At 38.3% G+C, this 17920-nt stretch overlaps 1 protein-coding gene across 2 annotated transcripts in view; it reads left to right on the forward strand.

Annotated features, from left to right (window-relative positions):
* The first annotated feature begins 4154 nt into the window (after nucleotides 1–4154).
* Nucleotides 4155–17920, forward strand: part of mgat4c (mgat4 family member C) — a 142145-nt gene continuing 128379 nt past the window's right edge. For both annotated transcript variants that reach the window (XM_041998118.1, XM_041998117.1), the window contains exon 1: nucleotides 4155–4495. The gene's annotated coding sequence lies outside the window, so the exon portion shown is untranslated. The remainder of the gene's footprint in view (nucleotides 4496–17920) is intronic.

The raw sequence follows: 17920 nt of genomic DNA on the forward strand, positions 1-17920 counted from the left end.
TTAACTGTTTCATCGTAGATTTTGAGTTGTTCTTTAAAAATTCCTAAATGAATACTTGATTTTGTTTTCCTTTATTTCCGCTCTGCTGTCCTGCAATTTCTTTTGAGGTATTGGATTTGTTCATTTATCCATTGTGGTGTGGGTTTGGATTTTATTATTTTAATTTTGAGTGGAGCTACAGCATCGATGACTTAAGTTTGCTGTTAAAATTATCTACAAATAAATCAGAGAGAAAACGGACTTTTAAAAGAGCCATGTTGAAAGTTGTGAGTTCTTTTGTTGAGTAACTGATTTAGAATTTGTAGGGACTATGGGTTTAGTACGAACACATGGAATGATAGGGGTGTCTGACTGAATGTGTTTGTCATGCCTGTTGGTGAGAAATACTGGTATATCATAGTGAGGAAGGGAGGGAATAACTGGCGATGTGTTCTGGCTGTGATGTCAATCAGAGAATAATTTGCAAAAGCAGAGTGTGAGTTTAATATTCATGGAAAAGAGTTGTGATCCTGTTTGATTTGGATGAATACCATCTGATTTAAAGAGATATGGTCTATGTAAAAGGATGTGAAGTTGTCGACGTACGGAATGTTAATGGAGTTGCAGAAACCTTTAAGCCAAGTGTGGAGCTGCTGGAGGCAGCTGAATGTGACATCTCCACAATGGGGGGAGAGCAGTGTTTGATGCTGTGGATGAGGTGGATGAAGTGTTGTTTAAGAGTCTCTGCTGTAATTTCAGGTCGTGTGTACCTGCATGGACAATAAATGTGGAAACAGAGGGGTGTTGATGGGAAAGAATGTGGGTGGAGTTAGTAATGTCATTAACAAGTGCACCGGGGTAACAGATTGTGGGGCACCTGTTGACTCGGACATGCCGGACCATAGATGATTCCACGATTAAGGCATGTGGGCTATGGCCATTGGACATGGTTCTGACAGCTGATGCACTCTGGACAGCAACCAAAGGTGACACTGGCGGCCCCCGCTGCAACAGCAGAAGTGGAGGAGGCGTCTTCGCCATGGAGGTTCCTGCTGCAGGCATGGAGCTGGGTGTCCTCATGGTGGAGAAACCTCTGCGGGTGCAGAGGAAAATGCAGTGGTTGTAGCCCCTTCAGAAGAACATTCCCAGGCAGAGCAATGTTGAGTTCCAAAGTGTTCACTCACTGCATCTCTCAGGAGTTGCTGACGTTTTGCTGAGGACAACCTGGTGAGAAAATACGTGGCATTTAAAGACACGAACATGGCTGTCTGCACAACCTCGTCCTGCCACACACGAAGTTTCTCATTAATTATGAAATAATGTAGTCAATTGTTCAGACAAATACATAGGTAATGTATACCTGATTGTCAACAGGTTTTGAAACAATACACTAGGCTTTTAAATCTTTTGCATATCATCCTGAGACTAGTGAACATCAGAGAGTAGAAAACTGACCTTTAAAGCAGTTTCATTTTTTGCTTTTTTCTTTTTTTTTTTTTTTCCTGCTTACAGGGCATTTTTTACAGGATTTTGCTAGGCTATTAGTTAGATGACCAATTTCCCTGTGTGTCAGTTAACGTGGTGAAAATAATTTGAAAGTGCTTCCTATGTAGAAAATAAATTTACTTTGGATATATGAAAGTATATTAATTCTAACCAAAAACATAATGAAGTTTGAAAGAAACTCCTCTTGACTTAGAAACCAACTTTTCCAGTGTTAATGTAATGCTGCAAAGCAGCCAATCAGGACAATTTTATCCGATCCTGTGATTGGTAGCTCTGCACTGACTTAAGTGGGTGTGTTGACAGAACTGAGCAGGCGTGTGTTACATTACACAGAGGAGACAACAGTGAAGGAGCAGATGAATGAAACGGAAAAATCTTGGGTTGTGTTTTACTTCTTGATATGTCCATTATGTACTTAATTTTTAAAATTCTACAAGAGCATATGGTCAATAGCCTGTTTCAATTTATTGAAGTGTGGTTGAGTAACGAAGAAGCCTGCCTTCTGCTGGGAATGTAAAAGATAATAAATAAATTAACTCTCTCAAAGCCCAGATTTTGAATTCTACAGTGCTATCAGGCTAAACTTTCCATCACCACTGTCACCCCTCATATGATTTGTATGGTGAGCAACAGTGCCTGATTAGTGCTGCATTTCATCAGTACCAAAAATATGTTCCCATCAACAATGACGCACTGCTTAAGGTTATAATGAAGGTATTTTTATGCATATTTACAACCCCAGATTATTCAGGAGGTTCAACATTTCCATTCGGGGCATGAAAACATCATTCCCCATCTGCAACAAGCTCCCATCATGATTATGTGCAGGGAAATGTTCATATTGCTCAGGATATTCAATTTAATGTTATTTTGTGGTCACACTAAGTTCTTTTTCCATAATAATATCCAAAGTACTTAGTTTAATTATGTATGCTGGGGCATTTGTGATTAGGGTATGAATATGCATATAAACTGCTTAACCCAAATATGACCTTAACTGGAGTATTAGCTGGTATCCACAGTATCCTTTCTGAGAGACTATGCTCGCTGGTGCGACATCACTTTCACTGGGATTTGTCAACCAGCCTGACTTTTAATAAGTCTACTTTAGTTGTTGAATACTGAAAACAGACCCATCATTTTCATAGTGCTCATTCCTCAGTGATGTCTTGATATTGGTGTTTACCATATTAAAGTCAGATTTGATTAGATTAATAATCTTCTGGTTACACATTAAGCACTTTCTTCATATAAAGTGGATCCAAAATGAATAAGGTACAAAAACCCCTTGTGAGCAGACGGTATAAATTAATCCAGAAATATACAGTAAATCCTACTAATAACACACTGGCAGGGGAAACAATAAGATAATGGATAATGGCAGATCATAAACAGGAAGCAAATAACTGTGATAAAGATCTTGCCATCAACAAAGGAAATCAAGCTAAACAAACAATGTAGAAAGTAATAAGAAACTGTGGTCTGATCGAATCATCTGTTTTGTTTAGGAAGGTTGTTCACTGAGTGTTGTTCGCTGAATGTAATGACCTACTGTAGCGTGTATTTAAATTACAGCCATGATAAAACTTCCTTCATTGTCCCTCTTTTAGAGCAGGTAAAACTGGACCTTCAGAAAAGAAAAGAAAAGAGCTATGTCTGTCCCACAGCTTTGTTTGGCTGAACTCTGTAAAGCTTCTTTTGATTGTTATTATATTATATTAATATTATACTCCCTCCAGTCAATAAATATGAAGGCATTAGGGTTCATTTAAGACATTATTTACCTATTTACCACTCTTTGCATAGTATTTTTGTTTTACATAATACATAATTCCACTATTGCAGAACCAGATCACATCTTAGTGTAATTATCGTCTGATTGTCATTGTTTATCAAACTCTCCTACCATCTTTACTTAACAACTTTCAATTATGTCAAGGCAAAGTGTTTGGGAAAAGGTTATAGGAGTCCTCTTTCTTCTTCTTTTTTTTTTTTCTAATCTGTTGCACCCTGACGTAGAAAAAAATGCAGAATATATATATATATATATATATATATATATATAGGAATGGTTGGGGATGTTTTCCTCCCAGCAGAGGCTAGGAACGTGGGTTGGTTCAATTTCACTTCACCTGTTATCTTTACCTTAGCAGTAAAGAGAGGCAGCAAAAGCCTTTGAAAGGTTCAGATAAACCCACATTAAGTCTTTCAGACCTCTATTAGGTCTCAATTTATTTATTTATTTATTTATTTATTACATAAAAGTGTGGGCTGCCTGGCTCTGGCTTTAACTTTTCAGAACTTATCTGTATCTTCTTCACAAACCTTTAACATCTTAAAACATCTGGAAGGTCCCAAAAGTAATTGTATTTCACTTAGTGTAGGCCTACTGGTCTTTTCCCTAAAGGGGGCCTTAAATAAATTCCCATCCCTGGTGGAGCAGAAATGTGGATCCCTTCAATCTTATCAGCGCCCGTGTTTGAGGGTTCCAGTCTTTGAGCTGTCACTTATGTTTTACTTTTTTTCAACCTAAGATGATGTGCTCTGTCTTGCGATGACAGGTGAATCTAGAACCGTGCGTGCCACGCATGCACCGCTGGAGCGCACCAACCGCATCGCGCCGCCCTCTCTTGCCCGCCAGCTGCCGCGAGTAGCAGAGGAGAGAGCAGACCGGAGCGCGGCGTCAGGAGTCACACAGCCTTTGGGATCCGGTGATGATTTCCACAGCTTGAAATGCCCCGCGCGATTCTCAAAGTTTGGCTCCCGTGACAGCAGAGATCAGGGAAAAACAATTCCCGTGGAGGCGAATCGGCTGCTACATAAATTTCCTGGCGGTGCCGCCTGCCTAAGCTGTGTTGACGATTACGAAGCGCTTCGGAACTGATGCTTGCGTCGGTCTAACCGTCGGGAGACAAGAAAGAGAAAAGAAGAGAAAGAAATATAGTTCATTTTCCTCCAGATCGCCGCTGCCACCAGCGCGTGGACCCTCGCGGCGTCTGCTGATGTGGAGGTGAGTGTATGTCATGTTGTGTGATGTTGGCTGGATTTGCAATGAGTTAAAGTGAAGGTTGCTGACGGATTCCCAGGTAAGACCACGTGGTTGACTGATAACTGCACGCCTGTTCCCGGTCTTATCGTGCGCTGCACACCCCGATGGAGACCGACTCATAACTTTCTGCGCCTTAGGTTGCAGCTTCCATCACCGCACGGGCGGCACAGCGTGTGTGTGGCAGGGAGTCTGATATCATCAACAATGTATTAGGCCGAAGTCACACTCAGAGAGCGTGCATCCAATTTCTATCTATCCAGCAACCTGGCAACAGCAGGCAACAGCATCTGTACCTGGCTTTATGCGGGTTAGAGGTGTTTATCTGAAGGAAACCTGACTCTCACCTTAAATTAATGTATAAAACCACATCAAAGCCTTATGCTCACTGATTTGTATTTAAATGACATGTAGTACTAGGCAAGTCTCCACGTCTGTATAGATTCCCAGTGAAAACAAGAAATAGGTGCAGACTTAGGCTACAGCAGAATATACAGGGCAAAAACAGTTTAATCAATTCTGACTAGCTTCAAAGTAAATAATTGGTTCCCTCCTGGAGAAGCTTTATGTTAAGTTCTTTATGAGGACTTCAGAAAAAGGTCTGCAGAAGAACATTGGAGGACTTTTCAAAGCTCTTCTTTGGATGTTGACTACTTCTTTTTTTCATTTTTTCAAGAAGATTCACACACTGTTTCAGTAAGATTGAGGTCTGGATGATGAGGGATTTTTCCCTTCCTTAAGAAAGATTTTTTGACAAGCACCCCTCCAGACCATTTCTGATGAGGCTTCAGTGAAGCTGGATCAACTGAAGGTTCAGATGGATTAAATAAACATGAACATCATGGCGAGATATACCAAGATTTCTTGTAGCCCTTTGCATGTCATTGGTGCAAACATACAATTTTTTTCTTGGTATTTTACACAGATGCAATTACAGAAATAAAAACATATGTTTAACATACTGATAGTAACAAAGCTAAAAAAAAGTCCACTTAAAACATTTTCTTTGTCAAGTTGTCTGTTATGGACAGACACATTTATTCATTCTTTTAGTGGACTCGCTTGTTTTGTGCTTGAATGATTCACAGTTTAGTTTAAGTGGCTGAACAAAAGAACACATTCTTCTGAAAATTTAAGGTACAAGGACTGAACTGAAAATGAATGAAAAAGCAGTAAATTACCAAAGCTGAGCTAGAACACCTGGAGAACTTTTGCTCTGGACTTCTTAAAAAGACTTTTACAAAGTCTGGCCAACAAGAAAGAACGAAAGAAGGGACGGCTTAGGAGTTTTGCACTTTTTATGTTTGGTAAAACACAGATTAAAAGAAGAATGAGCTGACGTTTTAAAATGAAATCTAAAAGATAAACACAAACTGCACACATGAGGGCTTTCTTTGTGTTTAAATAATTTAAACTTCTTTTATGATTTGTACTTGTGGTCAACAGCACCTCCACCACAACAAGCAAGACTTTTTTTCTTTCCAAACTGGATTATCTGCAACATGAAAATCATAGTATTTGAACATCTGAAAAGATTACACCTCATGGAGGCCACAGTCAAACTGTAACAGTGAGGCATCACCAAAGGCAGACATTGTCCTTTAAAAAAATGGCCACAGAATTACATCATCTGCTGGAGCTGCTCATGTCCTGCGGTGCGAATGACAGCTCCATGGCTCATCTGAAAGGCCTCTAGCAAAACAGCAGCTCATTACAAGTGCAGCAGCTCAGGCTGCCTCTGGCAGGAGGCTGCTGGCTCATTAGGGGTCACTGAGGGGCGAGTCTCACACTATGAGCCTCGCTTGTTACCAGAGCACGCCGTGAAACCACCACTATTTTGAATGAATTCATTTTTGCTGACAGATGAAAAGACAAACAAGAGTAAAAATAGATCTGTGCTTGCAGTTGCACTAATGATTTTATTTTTTGCTATATTCTCGAAAGCAGCAATTAGTGAGATTATAAGGATGTGTCTGATTCCCTCAGTAGAAAAAAGGAAGACGCTTTTGCGGCGCTATTACAAAAAGGCATTGATCGCTTGACTGACCTGAGCTTCAGTGTTCACCTGAAAGACATTTTGGCATTTCCAGGCAATACAGTCTTACAGTGCAAGTAATGTTAGAATTGCAACTCGCTGCAAAGAAAACTCACAAAGCAGAAAAGATGATGCCCAACCACGACCCATAAAAGAGCTTCAAGATTAATTCTAGTAATTCTAAACCTACCAATACAAAGGAATAATGTTTTTTTCTTCCAGAACAGATTTAATAATGACAATGATTTAATATAGTAATAAAGACATCCTTTAGCACAGGATGTTGTTGTTTATTTAACCCTTAAAACCCCAGTAGATCCCCGTCACCCCCTGGGGTTTTGCATTGTCAACAATTGCTCAAGAATGACAGTATTTAACTTTGTGAAGTTATTGGGATCAATGATGTACCCTTTAGGTGATCTATGGAAGTTTTCCAGTCATTTATATCATGTTCAGGAGGTTTACAATCCAGCTGCAAAATGTAGTGTTTATGAAGAGACTCTATATGGAAAATCCACAATTCGTGATCCACAATAACACAATTATGACATTTTTCACAATAAAAAAGATCATTATCACCACTATGCTGCTAAGAGACTTCTATTTTGACCCAGAAAGTATGATGAAGCCACTTCCTTTCAAACTTTCCACTAATTAAATAGCTTAAATTCATGGCAATGTCTAGTCAGGAGCAGCCAAAGTTTAACAAGTGATAAAAAAGTTCTATCCCTGTCTGAAAAGAACAAAAATAATGGCCCTCTATGGCTGGATTGGGGGAAAAAAAAACGAGCTTAGCTGGAGTTGGTTTTGTGAGGATAAACAATAAATATTAATATAAATACATTTAAATAGCAAACCTGCAGAAAAAATTGTAAATATGTAAACGATTTCTGTTTTCACTGCCCATATTTTTTTTCTTTAAAGCCAAGACTTGAGAGTTTTCTTGGTTGGCCTGTCCCATATACTGAGACCTACTCCCTTCCCCCTTTCATTTTTATATATTTGTATTTGCTCTGCATTGTTAGGTGTTTTTTTTTGTATTGCTGTATTGTGGTTCTTGTGTATGCACAGTTGTATGTTTGTATGTATGTACGTTATTTATTCCTGCTGGGGCCTCTTGGCCAGGTCATGTTTGCAAATGAGAACTGGTTCTCAAACATTTTTTTTTTACCTGGTTAAATAAAGGTTGTATGTATTATGGTGCCATATCTATTGAGACACTCATTTTCCATCATTTTAGCCTTGAAATCAGCATTTTGACATTAAAATAACAGATTGACCAAAAATATCAAAATCTAGCTTGAGGTTTTAAGGGTTAATGTTCAGCTAACACTTTCAGTTGCCGAACATCTGCAAAGTGCAACTGTGTCCATTGGAGATCTCATGATAACGTGATTTAAAGGGACGTTCTCGAGGAAAACACCATCGCAACTGAACAGGGCTGGAGTAAAAATCCAGCACACCCCGCTAGCCGCTTGGTCGCCTGGGTAGTAAATCGTGTGAACCCACAGTTCACACACACTCTCGTCAGGTTCATTGAACTTGGTCTCATAAGATGCTACTGCTGTGCCAGACTGCAGTGCCTTTAAGTAAAAATTGGCATCAATATTCAACAGTGAAAAGAATGCAAATCAAAGAAGCTGCGATTTTGTCTCAACTAAATAGTTTTTGGGTCTGTACCTTACTGAGCTGTTTTGCTGCCTAGACCTTATTAAACAGTCATGATTAATGAAATAAAGAGAAATAACAGTTACAAAATAAACAAAATTAAGCGAAAAAAAAAACAAAAAAACAGTGTCACAGGAGAATTTCAATTAAACCATATTCTCAAAGGCAAAACAAAGGGTTTGAATGGGAACTGAAGCCATGTCTCTACATTTCAAAAGCAGGTTTTGCTCAGGGTGTCAAAGATCTCTGCATCACCATCACTAGAGGACACTTTCTGCCTTTCCCACTCACAAACCTCTTTGTCTAAATGGCAGCATCTGAAGCTGTTGGAGTGAATTGGTTCATCACATACAGGAGCTGGCAGTAGTACAAGGCTGGGATGTTTTAAATAAATCAGGATATTTAGATTTGACAGTAGTTTTCAAACCCACCATTGCATAACTCTGAGAAGGGTTCAGATTTTCTTAGCTATTTCGAAAAACAAAACAGGACAAGCCTCCCATACATGATAGTTTTGTATTTGTACGGCCCATTCATAAATAATTAGCACTGGAATATAAGTTTGAGTATTATATAATGACAGTCTTGAATAAATTAACCTTTAAAGTACAGAAAATGTATAATGTACACTTTACAGGAGTTAGTTAGGGTGTTCAGCGCGTGATTGCACAAAGGGCAAAAATAACACAACCTTTGTATCTGAGGTTTGGACATAAAGGTCACGTTAGACCAACCATTTCCTGCAGGACTATGGCCCATTTCAGGACCATAGTCCTGCAGGTTTTTGACGTTTCCCTGCTACAACAGACCGGACTCAAAGTAATGAGTGATTGTGCAGAATAGGTTGTTGGATCCATTTAATTTGAGTCAGGTGTGTTGGAGCAGGGATACACTGAAAACCTGCAGGACAGTAACCTTCCTTTTTTTTTTTTGGCACCCCTGCATTGGACGATGACTACAAGCGCAAAATAATCTGGTAGAACTGACAAAAGGCCCACATATTTATTTATTTATTTATTTATTTATTATTAAGACTACACTCTTAGATAAACCTGAGTCATACTTTTACATTCTTGCATACTGTACAAGTAATTTAAATGAAGTAATTTTTCTGTAAAAGATGGAGGGAGTGTGTGCTCAAGCAGGACATGAAGCTAAAAAGCTTTAATCCTTCATAGTTTCTGAATGGAATTACACTTAGGCTTATTTCTGTTGCATTGACACATTTAATATAGACAATTTATGTTGTCAAGTTGAATGTATACAGCTCAGGAAGGCAATTAAAGTGTTAATGTTTTATGTTTAATGTTCGATAAATTCACGGTTGCTGTTTGTACTGCGAACATCCTATCAATATATTGTTTTCAGAATTATTTATCAGTTGAAATCCATTAAGGAGCAAAAAAAAGGTGGTGGTGGTGGTGGTGGTGTGGGGGGGCATTTCTTGATGTAAGAGGCAGTGAACTTTTCGCTGAGAGACCTTGGTGACTGCAACAGCATCCACTGAGGTATTCCCAGCAGCCACTCTCTTGAGTTATCCCTGAAAGGTTAGACAAATGCCACAAATAATTGTTGGTTTGTCTCTTGACTGCCGTTTCTCTCCATGTGCGTCTCATCATGTTTATTTTCCGATGTGGTGCAGGTCAGGAGTTTCTGGGCAGCTGGGATCTACCGGGTGGCCGTAAGGCTTTACTGTTGACGTGTAGGATGTGATGTGTAGGCTTCAGAGAGTAAAAACGCATCAGTAACAGCAGGGTGTGAGCTTTTGTCTATGTTCGGCAGCTGGCGACAGAGCTCCATACTCACTTCCTGCCTGGCCAAATGACTCAAAGGATGGCCTTTACAGTACTTGTAACACACTTGGCATTGATGCCAAGATTAGCACAGGAAGAAGATGAAACACTCCAGGCATGAATCCAGACTGTATATTCATACACCCAGAGATGCATTGATGTTGCTGTCAAGTGCTTAGCTGGTTCAGTAAGCACTGTGAAGCAAAGCTTGAATATCATGTTTAATAAGAGAGAGAAGAAGAAGGGTCTAGGGCTGTGGGTAGACTATTCAGCCCCATATGCTCAACATAAGGTTTCCCTCTACATCAGGATAACAGTCGGTTGTAGTCAGCCACCTAGTGTGTTTTAATTAAGTTCACCTTGGACACATATAGCTGTTGGTGAAGTTGGTGGAGTTACTTTTAAAGCCGGAGCTTTTTTCTTTCTTATAAGAAAGAAAGAAAGAAAAAAAGAACCATGATAATACATCAGGGATTCACTTCTTGCTTCAAATCTGTTGTAAAATAATTGGGTTTCAATTTGCAGCTTCTGCCATAAGTACATTTTCCTCCAATTTTACATCCATTTTCATTTGAAGAATCCATTTACAATGAAAGGTGCATTACTGTAACTACAGTCTCTCTAATAGCAACCAACATTTCTGACATCCACTGCAGGAATCTTACAAGCTTAGTTATAGTCATATTCCGGATTAACATAGGTCCAGTATTCTTTGTAGGGTTTATTAATTTCAGCTAGTTATCTGATATCTGAACTTTAAGAATATTTAGATCAACTCCACTAAGGAAGTCCAACTTTATTCGTGTGATCAGGACATGCCAGAAGTTGGACTGTTGTCTGTGCTCTGTGTTTTTTTTCTCTCAGTGTTTCAGTCATATGAAAAAATAGTCTGTGGTGAGGTTTGAGAATACAATGTGACCTCACAGTGTAGCTGTCACGTGATCCTTAATGACTATGGCACAAGAAAGACTAGACAATACAACTGAAGCTAGTGGATTTGCTAAACCATGGATGCTGTTAGTTCGAAACCTTGATTAGGTGCAGTGTAACATGAAAATGATTTTAGATGTAAAAATGATTAATTGTTCAGCCCTATTCTAGGTAGGGAACATTTGGCTCTGTTAAAACTCGACACCAGTGCTCTTTGTTTGACCACTTTAGATCTAGAATATAGACAGCCATCTTTGTCATGTTGAGCAAGTCTTCTGGTCATGTTGCAGTTAATGTTCAGCATATTTGACACAAAAAAACTGTATTAATGTCAGTGTGAACAAAGTAAGACTTTTGAAATTAATATAAACGTTTAAGCCTGAATGAAATAATATTGAATCGTAGTTCTCAAAACCAAACTTGTGATTGATTTGACACAGAGTGAAGCATTTCCAGACTCTATCGTGTAGTGATCTACCATCATTAAACATTAATAATGTTTAGATAAAATATTAATTTTAATAATTATCCATCCATCCATCCATCCATCCATTTTCTTCCGCTTATCTGGAGTCGGGTCGCGGGGGCAGCTGCCTAAGCAGGGAAACCCAGACTTCCCTCTCCCCGGCCACATTCACCAGCTCATCCGAAGGGATTCCGAGGCGTTCCCAGGCCAGCCGAGAGATGTAGTCTGTCCAGCGTGTCCTGGGTCTGCCCCGGGGCCTCCTTCCGGTGGGACGTGCCCAGAACACCTCACCAGGGAGGCGTCCAGGAGGCATCCTGACCAGATGCCCGAGCCACCTCATCTGGCTCCTCTCGATGTGGAGGAGAAGCGGCTCTACTCTGAGCCCCTCCCGGATCACCGAGCTTCTCACCCTATCTCTAAGGGAGAGCCCGGCCACCCTGCGGAGGAAACTCATTTCGGCCACTTGTATTCGAGATCTCGTTCTTTCGGTCATTACCCACAGCTCATGACCATAGGTGAGGGTAGGAACGTAGATCGTAGAATTTTAATAATTAATAAAATATATTCATTATTAATTTTCCTTGGAGCACCACTAAGTTTTTCTCTTAATGGAACTAGTTAAATAAATGTGGATAGTCTAAAATGCGAAATGTCACAGGAGTATTAACGGGAAACATAAATAAAAAACATGGTAAATGCAAGTGTGATGTTCAAACCAGACTCTTATGGTAAGGCAATGTAAGATGTGGAGCAAAAATGAAAACGGAAGTTAATTAACCTGTGGTGTTAATTAAACTAATGTTTAAAGAGGCTAAAAAGATTTCTGAATCCTATGGAGCTAAATGGCATCGTTTGTTTATGATGGAAGCTTAACTCAATTTCTGCAAAAGGGCAAATTAGTTTACTATTACTGATTCTGCAAGACGACTAACCGTTGAGCCCAGATGATACTGGTAGCACTCGTCCGTTTCCGTTTGGAATGAGTTGACCCACTTACGACTGTTTCTGATGGACATCTCCGGCGTGAAGAGGAAGCCTTGCCGGTGGTTGAGTCCTGACGAAAGCTCCAATGATGGCCAAAGGTCACTTGTGGTGGTCTGCAGATTTGGGTCTGAAGGATTCTCTCTGCTTATTCAGTCTTGTCCGAGATGCTGCTGGATCGGAGGTGTCAACAGAATGGTGGATAGTTAAAGATGTCATGCAGTAATATCAGAAAATCAAGAAAATCCAGCTTTGATGAGCAGAAATGGGAAAAACTTAGTAAACTGAATCTAAAGTGTGCAGGCTTGATTTAACCAGTTACTAAAGTAAAATAAAAGGAAAACATAAGAGAGTTTAACTAGTTACAAAGGAAAAAGTAGAAAAACGTAGACTTAGAACAAAAGACTTGTGCGGGGGGGCATATGATGGCATATGACAAGCTCTGCACAAGTCTGCTAACAAGCCATTTATTTAAATCAGGTGTGTTGAAGCAGGGAGACATCTAAGACCTGCAGGATAGTGGGCCTTGAGGACCAGGGTTGGGGACCTCTGGTTTAAAGGATGTCTGACTTTTACTCCTGGCAGAGAAGGAAAAAATGATCGGTATGACTGTGAACATCAGACCAGGTCATAAATACCTGAGTGGGGACGGGGGCTCACAAGCCAGGTTCTACTCCCCTTTGGGGAGAAGTTTCTTGTCTGTAAGAAAAATCCATCAGAGATGTTAATAGAAAATTAAAGCAAAATTCTTAATACGCCCCATCTGTTCCTTTGACGAAGAGACAAAAAAAGCTACAATCACTATTTAAGTGACATAAGAAGAAAAAGTGCAATGTATGATCTTCCACAGAGAAAGTTAGAAGCGACAGAATATCTTAAAAGTTCTCTCTCACAGTCCACAGTATTGCAATGTTGATCATACTTCAGAGTCCAATGTATGTATGCTGGAAGAGGGATGGATGTCAAACACTAACCATTGCTCCACTCAACCACACAGATTGCAACAGCAGTAGGTTGTACGGATATTTTAAATGACCAAACAATAAGTTCAGCATCTGGTTTTAGTGTCACCATGCACCAGCTTTAGTACAGACAAAAATAGGAAAGTGCATCACGACTGCAGCAGTTAAATGACTACCACTAGTTACCAAATTTATTTTCTGGAGTCCATATTAAGAGCACAAATTAAATAATAATCAATAATTTAGAATAATTGATGTAATAGTTTATACTTCACATATTTCTGAAAAACTGCCTGGGAGGTCTTCCTAAAAAGTCCCTAATGCTTTATGCAATGGGGGTCTGAATCCTGATCACAGGAAAAAAATTAGGACCTGGAGGCATGACATGAATTTCAGGGAACATTTAAGTTATGAAGCTGCAAGGTATAGATTTTAATGTCATGCACCTTAAAGTGTTATACAGTAAAGTTGCAGAGCTCCACATTTATGCCTCAGACTTTACATGTTTTTAAGTTTAGAGCCATTTTTCTTTGTTCTTGAATATAAAGAAAAATGCAGATGTTAGAGATTAACTTCTTACTGTGTTGCATCTATGCTGTAAAGGTCCCAAATTATACCCTTTTTTTTTAACAATTTCAGATGGGTGCCAGAGGTCCAACAACATTGTTTTCAAAGTGTATTACCCCAAATTCAGCCTTGGTCCTTAATTTTGGGTGAGATGTATCCACTACCTGGGGTAGTGGTTATTTCCCTTTGTTAGGTCACAAAGGGAAAGACTCCCCATTTGAGTGCACATTTGCTAAAAAGTGGAGCAAGTGAGAGAAGAGACAGAATTTTCTCATTTTTGGGCCTCATACACAGGCTATGAGGACACATATGACTGTTAGAAAACCTTTTGAAAGTGAGTTTTGCATAATATGAGACCTTTAAGAGTTCCCTTTTACCGCACTGTGTTCGATTTCTCTGCCCATTTTGACTTCATTTGAGAAGGGGCTCAAAATCGCATTCACGCTATGTTTTAGCTGAAAAGTTTTCACCAAATGCTCAAAAGAAGCTTTGATTTTCACAGTGAGTCTCAAATGTGGAAATCTGATGGCGGTTTAGTCTCCTTCTGTCAGGAGACAAACCGAACCACTCATGCAATAGTCAATACGAAGTAGTTCATTAAGACTGTGGTTGGGTAATAAATTTACATTTACATGATAGTGTAGTTAAAGAGGTTTCCATTATCAGTTTGGGTGATTGTTGTACCAATTTATTATTCCAAGCAGTTTTAAATTGTCTTTTTTTGTGAAAATGACGTATTTCATGAATTTAAATATATGCATATATTTTCCCTGGGGATTGTATTTAGAGTAATTTGCTTTGCACAGTAAGTTTATATAATACATAAATACCTCACAGTGCAGTAATTATTTTATGGAAAATTAGAGGGGGATGTGAGACCCCCCCATAGGATAAGAGTAGACATTTTCAAATGTGTTCACATGACGACAGATGTGCAACGGTTGTACTTTTTGATTTAGTAGCAATAAATACTAAAATTTAGTATGTCTGTCATTGTTAATTTTTTTTTTGTTGTTTGTTTTAAATGTACCCTTATGTTGTTTTCTGACCAGTGAGTAAAAAGCAGGAAAAAAAGGAGGACAATCTAAACTCAAAAGCTGAATTTGTAAGTTTTATTACACTAGATTCTTTTAGGTTATACTAACCTTCTAGCTGTAGGACTTAAATATTTCTAAATGGTAAATTAAACTGATAATGAATTGAATTAAACCAAGGAAGTGGATACATTGCTTTCCAAAGCCATCTGATGGGGACCTAGCTGCTTGTTCAGATGTAAACAGACTGCCAGCAGTTAACATGGCTGCAATCCATGGGTCATGAACCAGCGCCAAAAGCATTCTTCCATGTATCTTGGAAATGTCAGGGGCTTTGATGTAGCAGCAGGAAAGGGTGAACTATTTTACAGGAGCTAAAACGGGTCAAATACAAACACTCAGCACCACCTCTGTCCATAACGGGAATAAAACTGTGTATATAGCAGCCTTAAGTCTTCATGTGTTCTGATGTGGAATGATCCTACAGTTAATGAAGTGTGCTTTGCCTGCTTCATCTTTGTCTCCATGGACATTTTCTCCTCCTGTCTCTCCCCTCGTTGATTATTTAGCATAATTTGAACTCCCACCATTAGTGTCCAAGAATGGCTGCGCTCTCACATTTAGTTTAGCTGCTGATTTTAGATTCACACAGATTTTGTTTCTTTAAGTTTTAATTTAAACTGCGGAATATATGTATATATATATATATATATATATTAATTAGAGGATTTGTAAGTAATTAATCCAGATTAATAGCATTTTAATCACATAATATTTGCACTAAAAAGCAATGTTTTTTAATTTAAATGGATTTTAGTGAATGGCTGAATCAATAGACACAGACATTAATATTGTTAACTCAAGCTCTAGTAATGTCTGGAAAAATGCATTTAATTGCATTTCAGTTCAAAGAAAATATCGTGACCTTTATTTTTACATACTTTATATCTGGCTGTTGTCCAGTGTTAAAAATATTAACACAGTTTATATATATATATATATATATATATATATATATATATATATATATGTAGATATGTATGTATGTATATTAGGGTTGCAACTAATGACTATTCTGATATTCAATTTTATTGTCAACAACGTCAACTAATCGCCGCATCCCTAATGTATATACATATAGATATATATGATTATATGTAGGCCTATATATATATGTATATATGGTTATATTAGTGCTGGGCACGTTAATGCGTTAATCGCTCGTTAATGCAACGCTTAATTAATGGCGTTAATATTTTTAATAGCTTGTCAATGTTTTTGTTTTTTGTTTTTTTTTTGCCGGCCACTAGCTTTGATGACAGAAACATGGCGTCCCTGTCTACCTTCCCTGCTGCAGCGGTGCGTCTGATGTAATGAGGAGAGAGCGGGATTTTTAAAATAAAGAGACGTTTTCTGTCTGAAACTTAAGAAAGAAGAAGAAGAACCGACGTTTCTCTTTGTCTGTTAAAACCCATGCAGATGGCAGAACATTGTGATTTTTGGACGGGAAACTGCTCCCAAAAGACAACAAGAAACTTTTTATTTATTTATTTATTTTTAAATAAATGCGGCTTTAATTTATGCAAGACAGCAAAGGTAAGACATGTTTTCTGACTTTTACAAATGTAATGCATAAATCGGGTCTTCTTCTGCCTCTGGTTCGGTGAATCTTGGTCAAAGCAAGATGAAACTTCCAGCTGTGGAATCTGTGAGATGTGAGCTTTCAGTAGAGGAGTCGTTTGTTCATGTTCATGGGGAAACATCATCTGTGTTTACATGTGTGTTCGGACTTTGTGTACCTGGTTTTTAACTTGTTTTCTTAACTGTGTTTGTTGGTGATAGACATGGTTTTGCTGAGCTGGTAGCTGAGATTCTGGACTTTCTGTGGATACCACACATGTTTATAGTTACATCTACAGACCTGACGTTACACCCGGAAATGAGACGTTAACCCCTTAACTCCTGGTAGCGGAGGCTGAAAATGAAAGTTTAGAGAAATTATAGGCCAGAAATCTGGATAATGAAGCACTGAAGGTGAATGGATGTAAGTTATTGTGCATATTGTGAATATTTCTCTCTCATCTAGAAGCTGTGAGATTCTCATCCTGCTTTCTGTCTGTTCACCTGATGCTGATATTCATCACATATTGTTCCTTCTGTGTTTAGAAAGAAGCAGCTTCACAGCTTTAAATTCATCCTGCTGACTTTTTACCTTTTAGTTAGTAAATACTGAACATTTCATCCTTCTTTCTCATAAATATTTGATTTTATTAATATATATAAAGAAATATTTTAACTGTTGCTGTTTAAAGAGAAAACTGCTGCTAAACCTGTTTATGTGTTTAGTGCAGGGGTCTGCAGCCTTTCCAATCCAAAGAGCCATTTTTCCCTCAGCCAGCTAAATAAAACTACTTTAAAGACGCAAATGTTACGAGAAGCAACTTTATATATATATATTTTTTTAGGATATTTGTTATTTCTGAAGAACCACATTTTTATTTCCCTTTTTAGGTTTTAAAATAAATAAAAACATAAACCCTTTATAAACGGAGGATAGACAGACTTTCTTCTGTAAAGTAAAAGAAAAAAAAGTACCTGGTTTCCAATGTAATGAGAAGAAAGATAGATTTAAAAAAATATTTTAGCCAGTGTTTGTAAATCACAATTTACTGCATTTTCTTTATAAAGCCGTAGGCCTTCATTTAAAGGAAAGAGACATTTTGTGCGTAACAGTGCGATTAATCATGATTAATCGCAGCATGTCATGCGATTAATTGTGATTAAAAATTTTAATCGTTGCCCAGCACTAATATATATATATATATATATATATGTATATGTGTGTGTGTGTGTGTTTGTGTATATTGACATATAGCAGTGAAATATAGACCAAAGACAAGCTCTCTTTGGAGGGATGAAGTGATGGAGGGATGATTAAAATAGGTTGAATAAC

The sequence above is a fragment of the Melanotaenia boesemani genome, chromosome 10 (genome assembly GCF_017639745.1).
Source record: "Melanotaenia boesemani isolate fMelBoe1 chromosome 10, fMelBoe1.pri, whole genome shotgun sequence".
NCBI classification, from domain to species: Eukaryota; Metazoa; Chordata; class Actinopteri; order Atheriniformes; family Melanotaeniidae; genus Melanotaenia; species Melanotaenia boesemani.